Below are 11,185 nucleotides of genomic sequence, written 5' to 3'. Positions count from 1 at the left end.
AAGGAGGGAAGGAAAGGAGGGAAGAAGGAAGGAAAGGAGGGGAAGGAAAGGAGGGAGGAAGGAAGATGGAAGGAAAGGAGGAAAGAAGGAACGGAGGGAGGAAGGAAGGGTGGAAAGGAAAGAAGGAAGGGAGGAAGGAAGGAAGAAGGAAGGAAGAAGGAAGGAAAGGAGGAAGGGAGGAAGGAAAAAAGGAGGGAGGGAAGAAGGACAGATTGAAGGAAGGAAAGAAGGAAGGAGGAAGGAGGAAAGGACGATACGAAGGTTAACCTTTGAACCATTGCATGAATTATAAAACATGATTGACTGACCAATGTCTTCGAGATCCAGCCCTCGCAAACATAGCAACCTCCCCGCTCCGCCCATGGCCCCGCCTCATGCCCATATAAGTAGAATCCGTGTTTTTATTTTTCCCAGCATGCACCTGAAATTTTCAAGATGGTGCTGCCCAGATTAGAAACTATTGTCTTCTGAGCAGCAGTCCACAAACCAATGGGTGACGTCACAGATGTTACGTCCATTTCTTTTATACAGTCTATGATTCTTCTTCTGTAATTAAGCGGGACATATTTGAATCATAATATCATGTGATCGCCACGGCAACACAGTCCAACAAGTGCTACTTTAATTAAAACAATTATTCTACTACTTTCACCTCAGACCGTCAGTGGTTACAGACTAAATTATATACTCAAATAATACCAAATCATTTATTTAACCTTCCTGTCGTGCTCCCGGGTCAAATTGACCCATCTGTTTTGACTGTTCCTTCCTTCCTTCCATCTGTGCTTCCTCTCTCCTTCTTTCCTTCTTCTCTTTCTTCCCTTCCTCCATCTCCCTTTCTTCCTTCTTTTGTCCTTCCTCCCCCCCTACCTTCTTTCCTCTGTCCTTACTTCCTTCCTTCTTCCTCCCTCCCTCCTCCCTTCTTTCCTCCCTCCCTCCCTCCCTCCTACCTTCCTTTCTTACTTCTTTCCTCCATCCTTCCTTCCTCCCTTCCTTATTTCCTTTCCTCCCTTCCTTCCTTCCGTCCTCCATCCCCCTTTCTTCCTTCTGTCGTTCCTTACTTTCTCTCTCCTTCCTTCCTTCCTTCCATCTGTGCTTCCTCTCTCCTTCTCTCCTTCTTTCCTTCTTCTCTTTCTTCCCTTCCTCCATCTCCTTTCTTCCTTCTTTTGTCCTTCCTCCCCCCTACCTTCTTTCCTCTGTCCTTACTTCCTTCCTTCTTTCCTCCCTCCCTCCTCCCTTCTTTCCTCCCTCCCTCCCTCCCTCCCTCCTACCTTCCTTCCTTACTTCTTTCCTCCCTCCCTCCTCCTACCTTCCTTATGTCCTTTCCTCCCTTCCTTCCTTCCGTCCTCCATCCCCCTTTCTTCCTTCTGTCGTTCTTACTTTCTCTCTCTCTCTCTCCTTCCTTCCTTCCTTCCCCCCTCCCTGCCTTCTTTCCTTTACTCCCTTCCTCCCTTGACTCGAACACAACAGGAGGTTAAATAAGGATAAGAAGCAAACAGCAGCCTGTGGGCAAAATCCAGCCGTCCAGAAAATATATTTGCTGAACCTGAAAGTTTTTCTTTAATAATTAGCATCAAAACATTTGCATAACTCTTCACAGATCTACAGTAGGTAATGAAATAAACACAAGGCTGGTGTCAATCCCAATCAATATGTTACTTTGTGCTTTTTCCCCCACAGGAGGAGAACCGAGCTATTTGAACAGTGCATGGCCAAATAAATCACTTTTCTCTGACCTGTAGATGTTTGAACAATCTAAAGAAGCAGATGAAATGTTAAACACCCAGCAGTCACAGATCAACAAAGACTGATGTAAAGTAAAATAATAAAAGTCCAGCTTGGCTTTAAGACGACTCACGCTGCTCCCAACAGCACAAAACAAAACATACTGGAGACGCTGAAGAGATTTCAATCAATAACAACTGATCAAAAAAGTATATGTAAGCTTCTGGGATGTCTGGCTAGAAACCATCGATGGGTTATTATGAACACTAGGCTCTATAGTATCGATCACCTACCTCCTCTCCAAATGCTCTTACTATGACCCTCCTGTTGTCCGCCAGTGAAGGAAGGAAGGGAGGAAGGAGGAAGGACAGGAGGGAGGGAGGAAATAAGGAAGGGAGGAAGGAAGGACATGAAAGGAAGGAAGGAAGGAAGGAAAGGAGGAAGGGAGGAAGGAAGGAAGGAAGGTAGGAGGAATGGAGAGAGGAGGGAGGAAGGAAGGGAGAAAAGAAAAGAAGAAGGGAGGAAGGAAAAAAAGAAGGACAGAGGAAAGAAGGAAGGACGGATAAAAGGAAAGAAGGAAGGAAAGAAAGAGAGAAGGACGTAGGGAGGAAGTACAGATGGAAGGAATGAATGAATGAATGAAGGAAGGAAGGAAGGAAGGAAGGAAGGAAGGAAGGAAGGAAGAGTCAAAACAGACGGGGTCAACTTGACCCGTGAAGACAACAGGAAGGATAAATATAGAAATAATAATGAATCTGTGTTTTTTTTCTTCACTTCCTCTTTCTGAGTCGTACTGACACGCTTTACTCTTCCTCTCCCGCTGAGACTCCAGATTATTGTTTGTCTGACTCCAGTTTACAAAACCAAAGAACCGTTTCTCTCCCTAAATAACTTCCCGTCATGTTTCTGACGCTGCACTGAGAGAACTAACATTTCATCATGTTGTCCATCTCGTCCGACGTGCCTCTTCCTCCAGGTAACTTCACTTCCTGTCTTCCTGTCAGAGATGATGAACTGTCTTCAGGCTCCCAACCCGACGAGGATAACTGATGTTTACTCTGCTTCTTCATATCACGTAATACCTTTTAAAACATCACAACTAGTTTTTAATATTTATATATACAGTATTCAGTCATTTTATAATAATACTACACAGACTGTCTCAGTATAATAAGTCATGGGTTAGTCATAGATGTTGATTTATATACACTCTTATACTTCCTGTCGTCCTCCTGTTTTGACTGTTCCTTCTTTCCTTCTTTCCTTCCTTCCTCCCTCCTTCTCTCTTTCTTTCCTCCCTTTCTATTTCCTCCCCCACCTTCCTTCTTTTCTTCTTTCCTCTGTCCTTCCTTCCTCCTTTCCTTCCTTCCTTCCTCCCTTCTTTCCTTTCCTTCCTCCCTTCTATCCTCTGTCATTCCTTCCCCCCTTCCTTCTTTCCTCTTTCCTCCCTTTTTCTTTTCTTTTCTCCCTCCCTCCCTCCCTCCCTCCTTTCCTCCCTCCCTCCCTCCTTCCCTCCCTCCCTCCTTCCTCCTTTCCTCCCTTCCTCTGTCTTTCCTTCCTCCCTTCCTTCCTCCTTTTCTTCCTTCTATCTCCTTTCCTACCTTCCTTCCTCCTTTTCTTCCTTCTTCCGTTCCTCCTTCCCTCCCTTCCTTCTTTCCTTTTCTCCCTCCCTCCCTCCTTCCTTCTTTTTCTCCCTCCCTTCTTCTTTCCTTCCTTCCTCCTTTCCTTCCTTCCTTCCTCCCTCCCTCCCTTCCTTCCTTTCCTCCCTTCCTCCTTTCCTACCTTCCTTCCTCCCTCCTGTTGTCGAGGACAACAGGAGGGTTAAAACACAATTTAATGTATTATTAAATATTTAATTTAATAATTTCGAACATTAAACAAATAAAAGAAAATGAATTCAGCACTAAAACAAATCACAGACAGCTCGCCTCTCTGTTTGGAAGAAGCCCTGAATTCATAAATAAGATATAGAGTATATAATGTAGTCAAAGCTAGAGCCTTCTTTCCTTTCCTTTCTTCTTTCCTACATTCCCTCCTTCCTCCTGTCCTTCCTTCCTCCCTCTCTTCTTTCCTTTCCTTCCTTCTTTCCTCCTTTCCTTCCTTCCTTCCTTCTATCCTCCGTCATTCCTTCCCCCCTTCCTTCTTTCCTCCTTCCCTACCTTCCTCCTTTCCTTCCTTCCTCCCTTCTTCTTTTCTTTTCTTTTCTCCCTCCCTCCCTCCCTCTTTCCTTCTTTCCTCCCTTCCTCTGTCTTTCCTTCCTCCCTTCCTTCCTCCTTTCTCCTTTCCTACCTTCCTTCCTCCTTTTCTTCCTTCTTCCGTTCCTCCTTCCCTCCCTTCCTTCTTTCCTTTTCTCCCTCCCTCCCTCCTTTTTCTCCCTCCCTTCTTCTTTCCTTCCTTCCTCCTTTCCTTCCTTGTTCCTTCCTCCCTTCCATCCTTCCTTCCTCCCTCCCTCCCTTCCTTCTTTCCTTTCCTCCTTTCCTCTCTCCCTTCCTTCCTTGACTCAAGGGTTAATACATAATTCAATGTATTATTAAGTAAGTACATTTGCGATTATATTAACTATAATAATTTTGAACATTAAACAAATAAAAGAAAATGAACACAGCACTAAAACAAATCAGTCAACACACAGACAGCTCGCCTCCATGTTTAGAAGAAGCCCTGAATTCATAAATAAGATATAGAGTATATAATGTAGTCAAAGCTAGAGGCTGATATGAGTTTAGTCCCTAGTGGGTTAAATCTAATGTTCTTTATCTTCTCTGCTCCGTCCTGCAGCCGGCTCGCTACCCCTACCCCCTCTCACTATTATCCTTCCTGTCGTCCTCCCGGGTCAAACTGACCCTGTCTGTTTTGACTGTTCCTTCTTTCCTCCCTTCCTTCCGTCTGTCCTTCCTCCCTCCTTCTCAATTTCCTTCCTTCCTTCTTTCCTCTGTCCGTCTTTCCTTCCTTCCTCTTTTCCTTTCTCCCTCGCTCCCTACTTCCCTCCCTCCCTCCTACCTTCTTTCCTCCCTTCCTTCTTTCCTCCTTTCCTACCTTCCCTCTTCCTTCCTCCCTTCCTTCCTTCATTCTTCCTTCCTCCCTGCCTTCCTTCCTTTCATCCTCCTTTCCTTCCTCCCTCTCTCCCTTCTTTCCTTCCTTCTTTCATACCTCCCTCCCTTCCTTCCCTCCTCTCCTTCCTTCCTTCCTTCCTTCCTTGACTCGAGGACAACAGGAGGGTTAATACACAACTGAATTTCGAACATTAAAAGCACTAAAACAAATGAAGATATAGAGTATAATAATAATATAATGTAGTCAAAGCTAGAGGCTGATATGAGTTTAGTCCCTAGTGGGTTAAATCTAATGTTCTTTATCTTCTCTGCTCCGTCCTGCAGCCGGCTCGCTGCCCCGATCCCCCCCCCCCCCCCCCCCCTCCTCCTCTGTGCTGTGAAACTCAACTTTCTCTCCTTCCCAACCACAGATCTCACCCCAGATACAAACCTGAGCCTGAAGGCACCGCGCTCTCTGATGAGCCCGCTCAATAACAGTAGAGTCAGTAAACTGCCTGGGTTTTTTTTTTTAGGCCACTGGGTCTGGTCTTCCAGAGTTCACTATAAAAGAACAATCTCCACGGTGACGACTTCTACTCCCCGAAAAGCTCAGAGTGCTTCAGGAGGCGAAGAGAAGAGAATCAGCTACAGTGTTATGCAAGTAAAGTATTAACCTACATTTTGTCCTTCTTTCCTCCCTTTCTTCCTTCCTTCCTTCTGTCCTTTCTCCCTCCTTCTCTTTCTTTCCTTCCTCTCTGTTTCCACCCTCCCTCCTTCCTTCCTTCCTCCTTTCTTCCTTCCCTCCTCTCTTTCTTTCCTCCAACCTAACTTCCTTCCTTCTTCCTTCTCTCTTTCTTTCCTTCCTCTCTGTTTCCTCCCTCTATCCCCTTTTCTTTCTTCCTTCTGTCCTTCCTTCCTTCCCCCCTTCCTTCCTCTCTTTCTTTCCTCCAACCTACCTTCCTTCTTTCCTCTGTCCTTCTTTCCTTCCTTTCTCCCTTCCTCTTTTTCTTTCTCCCTCCCTCCTTTCATTCTTTCCTTCCTACCTTCCTCCCTTCTTTCCTTTCGTCCCTACCTTCCTGTCTTCTTCCTTCTCTCCTTCTCTCTTTCTTTCCTCCAACCTACCTTCCTCCCTCCCTCCTTTCTTTTTTCATTCTGTCCTTCCTCCCTTCCTTCTTTCCTATGTCCTTCTTTCGTTCCTTTCTCCCTTCCTCTTTTTCTTTCTCCCTTCCTCTTTTCCTTTCATCCATAAAGTCTGAGCTGGGTTCAGTCATGCTTTAATTTCTCTCTGATCCCGTCTCTCCTTACTTCCCACTTCATCACACTCATCCAACCACTGCACCAATTCAGACATTCAATTGCCTCTCTGCTCATTCATAAAACGGTCCATTTCCTAATTGTCTGTCTTGCTCATCTCACAGGAACAAAACTTTCCTAATAAATCGTGTTCATTTCATATTTGAGTGGTGAAGTCTCGTCTGGTTGAATTACAGTTCGACTTGAAAGGCGACTCTGGTGATTTAGGACTGAGCCACCATTAAATTGGGGGACATGTGAAAAGACAGGAGATAGATTTAACAGACACTATAATCTGTAGTAAATCCAACTCCATAAACACTGAATCCTACATATCCCAGAATGCAACACAACCTCTTAAATTAGATCCTAGTGTTGTAGTAGACGAGATCGGTTTTGGTCTCGAGACCATTTTTTGAGGTTCTTGGTCTTGTCTCGGTCTCAGACTGGAAGAAAGGAAGTTTGGAAAGGAGGAAGAAGGAAGGAAAGGAGGGAGGGAGGGAGGAAGAATGAAGGAAAGGAGGAAGGACGGAGGGAGGGAGGGAGGGAGGGAGGGAAGGACAGAAGGAAGGAGGGAAGGAAAGATGGAAGGAGGGAGGGAAGGAAAGATGGAAGGAGGGAGGGAAGGAAGGAAGGGAAGGAGGGAGGAAGGAAGGAAGAAAGGCAGGAAGGAAGGAAGGAAGGAGGGAAAAAAGGAAAGGAGGGATGAAGGAAGGAAAGGAGGGAGGGAAGGAAGGAAGGAAGGGAAGTCACTCTCTTCTCTGCTCTGTTAAAATAGCTGGAAAGAGCTTGACCTGCGAGCGCTGTCCATGGTCCTGAAATCATCTCTGTGTTGGTTTTATATGGTAAAACATATGTGACAAACAGCCGGTACTCTCTGGTCTCGGTTGGTCTTGACTACAACACTATTAGACCCTCCCTCTTTTGGTAAACGCCACAAGTTAACATCGACTTCCTCCGAGCTCAAGCTAAGACAAACCACGGAAGTCACAGCTGTTTTCAGTGACTGAATAATACTCACAATGACGAGTGAGAGCGAGATTTAAAAAAGCAATGGTTTTGATTGGTTAAATATAGAAATAGCTCAACACTATGATCACAGGCACAGTTTTTTTCTTCCTGCTCAAATACAAAGAAGTTTCAAAACTATCAGAGAATCACAAGGTTTCAAAGAGCCTCTCTCTGCGATGAGACTATCTAGGTTAACTCAGCTCAGTCTGAAATAAGTGGGACAATGTTGCTGAGGAAAAAATAAAAGATGTGACATTTGGAGACGGCTGTGATGAGATATATACAGTAGAGTAAAAAGTGAACTTACTATAAATCATTCCACTATTTTTGTAGTATTTGTCTTCTCTTTTATTTTGTAGGGGAACTGGGGCAAGGGTGAAAGAAGGAAGGAAAGGAGGAAGGAAGGAAGGAAGGAAGGAAGGAAAGAAAGGAGGAAAGAAGGGAGGAAGGAAGGAAGGGAAGGAGGGAAGGAGGAAGGGAGGAAGGAAGGGAAGGAGGGAAGGAAGGAAGGAAAGGAGGGAGGAAGAAAGGTAGGTAGGTGGGAGGAGGGAAGGGAGGAAGGACAGAAGGTAGGAGGGAGGGACGGAAGGACGGAAGGAAGGAAGGAAGGAGCGAGGAAGGAGGGAGAGAGGAAAGGAAGGAAGGAGCGAGGAAGGAGGGAGAGAAGAAAGGAAGGAAGGAAGGAAGGAAGGAAGGAAGGAAGGAAGAAGGACAGAAGGAAGGAAGAAAGGAAGGGAAGGAAGGAAAGTAGGTAGGGTGGAAAGAAGGAAGGAAGGAAGGAAGGGAGGAAAGAACAGTTAAAACAGATGGGGTCAAAAAAAAGATGTGACATTTGGAGACGGCTGTGATGAGTTCATTCTGAATGAGAATATACAGTAGAGTAAAAAGTTAACTTACTATAAATCATTCTACTATTTTTGTAGTATTTGTCTTTTATTTTATTTTTTAGGGGAACTGGAGCATTCAGGGAGATACTTCCTACTGTATTTCAGCATTTAACTGTCCTGTTGTCCAAGAGTCAAGGAAGGAAGTTTGGAAGGGAGGAAGAAGGAAGGAAAGGAGGGAGTAAGGGAGAAAGAAGGAAGGAAAGGAGGCAGGGAGGAAGAAGGAAGGAAGGAAGGAAGGAAGGAAGGAAGGAAGGAAGGAAGGAAGGAAGGAAGGAAGGAAGGAAGGAAGGAAGGAAGGAAGGAAGGAAGGGAGGGAGGGAGGAAGGAAGGGAGGAAGGAAGGCAGGAGGGAGGGAGGGAAAGAAGGAAGGAAAAGAGGGAGGAATGAAGGAAGGAAGGAAGGAAGGAAGGAAGGATGGAAGGAAAGAAGAAAGGAAGGAGGGAGGACAGAAGGAAGGAGGGAGGAAGGAGGGAGAGAGGAAAGGAAGGTAGAAAGGAAGGAAGGAAGGAAGGAAGGAAAAGAGGGAGGAATGAAGGAAGGAAGGAAGGAAGGATGGAAGGAAGGAAAGAAGAAAGGAAGGAGGGAGGACGGAAGGAAGGAAGGAGGGAGGGATGGAAGGAAAGAAGGAAGGAAGGAGGGAGGACAGAAGGAAGGAGGGAGGAAGGAGGGAGAGAGGAAAGGAAGGTAGAAAGGAAGGAAGGAAGGAAAGAAGGACCTAAGGAAGGAAGGAAGGGAAGAAAGAAGGAAAGGAGGAAGGTAGGAAGGAGGGAGGGAGGAAGGAAAGAAGGAACAGTGAAAACAGACGGGGTCAGTTTGACCCAGAAGGACGACAGGAAGGTTAAATGATATTATTATATCGGTGTAATGAAATTGAAATAATATGGAGGAAGTTTATTCTTTAAAGTTGGAGAAGAAGGTAAAGAAACATCGAGCGCTGGCCAGACTTCCTCTGCCTCAGGGCTCGTACACTGCTGCCATCATTATCCGTGCTATTAGCTGTGCTACTGTCCTGATCTCAACTATTATGTAACTTAGTTTGTTTACCAAGGAGAGCTTGAACTCACTTTCAAATGAAATCAATGCAGGAAGATCGCCAGGATCCCAGATAATTGGTTCAAGCTGCTGAAAAAGAAACACAGCGATGGCCGACTTGTTATGTCAAGTCTGGTACTCCTATTTTATCTTTAACCCTCCTGTTGTCCTCGAGTAAAGGAAGGAAAGGAGGAAGGAAGGATGGAAGGAAGGGAAGGAAGAAAGGAAGGGAGGGAGGTAGGAGGGAAGGATCTGAGCAGCGCCATCTTGAAAATTTGAGGTGCATGTCGGGGAAAAAAAAGCACACAGCGCACTCTTGCTTGCTCGCTCCAGATTCTGGGAGATTGTGTCTCATTTGCGTCCTACTCTGTCTTTGGTTTTGCCCCCCAGTAATAGAGAGGAAGAACAAAGGTGTTGGAGTAGAGAGAGTTGTGTATCAGCTACAGTTGAAACCGAATCCGAGGACATTATGAAGCTGAGGGAGGAAGAGGAAGAGGAAGGTAGGAGTTCACTATGAGTTCAGGGTCATAGTGAGGTCAGAGCTCAGGCTGAGACTCAACATTACGTTATTATTATATTTATTATTCATGTTTGTGCACGAAGGAGAAGCACACAGCTCACAGCTCACCGCCTTGTTGCTATGCAGTTCAAACACTAAATAAATGATGTTTGCCTCTGTAAGAACATGTTGATACACCACACCGTCACCATAGCGATACAGCTGATTCATCATTTCCTTATATATTTAGTGTAGATCTCATCTAGCAGCTGAGCCCACTCCTCCCTTCCTCCCTTCCTTCTTTCCTCCCCCTCCCTTCCTTTTTTCCTTACTTCGTCCCTTCCTCTTTTCCTTTATCCCTCCCTCCAACCTTCCTTCTTTCCTCTGTCCTCCTTTCCTGTTTTCCTTCCTTCCTTCTTTCCTTTTTTCCTTTCTCCCTTCCTCCAACCTTCCTTCTTTCCTCCCTTCCTCCCTCCCTCCAACCTTCCTTCTTTCCTCTGTCCTTCTTTCCTTACTTCCTCCCTTCCTTCTTTCCTTCCTCCCTCCCTTCCTTCTTCCTTCCTTGATATATTTGGTGTAGATGTCATATAGCAGCTGAGCCCACTCCTCCCTTCCCTCTTTCTTCTGTCCTTCTTTCCTTACTTCCTCCTTTCCTCTTTTCCTTCCTTCCTCTGTCCTTTTTTCCTTTCTCCCTCCCTCCAACCTTCCTTCTTTCCTCCCTTCCTCTTTTCCTTCCTTCCTTCTTTCCTCTGTCCTTCTTTCCTCCCTTCCTCCCTCCAACCTTCCTTCCTTCCTCCCTCCCTCCCTTCCTCCCTCCCTCTCTCCCTTCCTTCTTTCCTTACTTCCTCCTTTCCTCTTTTCCTTCCTTCCTTCTTTCCTCTGTCCTTTTTTCCTTTCTCCCTCTCTCCAACCTTCCTTCTTTCCTTACTTCCTCTTTTCCTTTCTCCCTCCCTTCTTTCTTTCTTTCTTTCCTTCCTTCCTTCCTTCTTCCTCCTTCCTCCCTTGATATATTTAGTGTCGTTCTCACATAGCAGCTGAGCCCACTTGATCCTGTTTATGTACCAATATGTTGGTTCCTCTGTTCTTCTTTCCTTACTTCATCCCTCCCTCCCTCCAACCTTCCTTCCTTCTTTCCTCCCTTCCTTCCTTCTTCCTCCTTCCCCCCTTCCTCCCTTGATATATTTAGTGTAGATCTCATGTAGCAGCTGAGCCCACTTGATCCTGTGTATGTACCAATGTGTCCACATGGGTAATCATAATAAATGTTTCACTTTTAAAAGCAATGAAACTCAAAGTGTTTGTGTTATAGCTTTCTCATTCTGGATCTCTGCCGCTCTTTAGACCTTAAATCAACTCAAATTGAATCACTCCTCCCTTCCCTCTTTCCTCCCCCTCCCTTCCTCCCTTCCTTCTTTCCTCTGTCCTTCTTTCCTTACTTCCTCCCTTCCTTTCTTCTTTCCTTTATCCTTTTTTCCTTACTTCCTCCCTTCCTCTGCCCTTCTTTCCTTACTTCCTCCCTTCCTTCTTTCCTCTGCCCTTCTTTCCTTACTTCCTCCCTTCCTTCTTTCCTCTGTCCTTCTTTCTGTACTTCCTCCTTTCCTTCTTTCCTCTTTCCCTCCCTCCTTCTTTCCTCCCTTCCCTTCCTCCCTTCCTTCTGTCCTTTTTTCCTCCCTTCCCTTCCTCCCTCCCTTCTGTCCTTTCCTCTC

General features: G+C 45.6%; 1 long non-coding RNA gene across 1 annotated transcript in view; it reads right to left on the bottom strand.

The window, feature by feature from the left end:
- Positions 1-10,633, bottom strand: part of LOC128361037 (uncharacterized) — a 190,427-nt gene extending 179,794 nt beyond the window's left edge. The window contains exons 1-2 of the long non-coding RNA XR_008321544.1: positions 10,598-10,633; positions 5,710-5,748 (exon numbers count right to left, since the gene is read on the bottom strand). This is a non-coding gene — a long non-coding RNA (uncharacterized LOC128361037). The remainder of the gene's footprint in view (positions 1-5,709; positions 5,749-10,597) is intronic.
- Between the last annotated feature and the right edge of the window lie 552 nt (positions 10,634-11,185).

The sequence above is a fragment of the Scomber japonicus genome, chromosome 6 (genome assembly GCF_027409825.1).
Source record: "Scomber japonicus isolate fScoJap1 chromosome 6, fScoJap1.pri, whole genome shotgun sequence".
Classification (NCBI taxonomy): Eukaryota; Metazoa; Chordata; class Actinopteri; order Scombriformes; family Scombridae; genus Scomber; species Scomber japonicus.
Note: the sequence above shows the minus strand (reverse complement) of the source record. Positions and strands in the feature narration are given on the sequence as shown.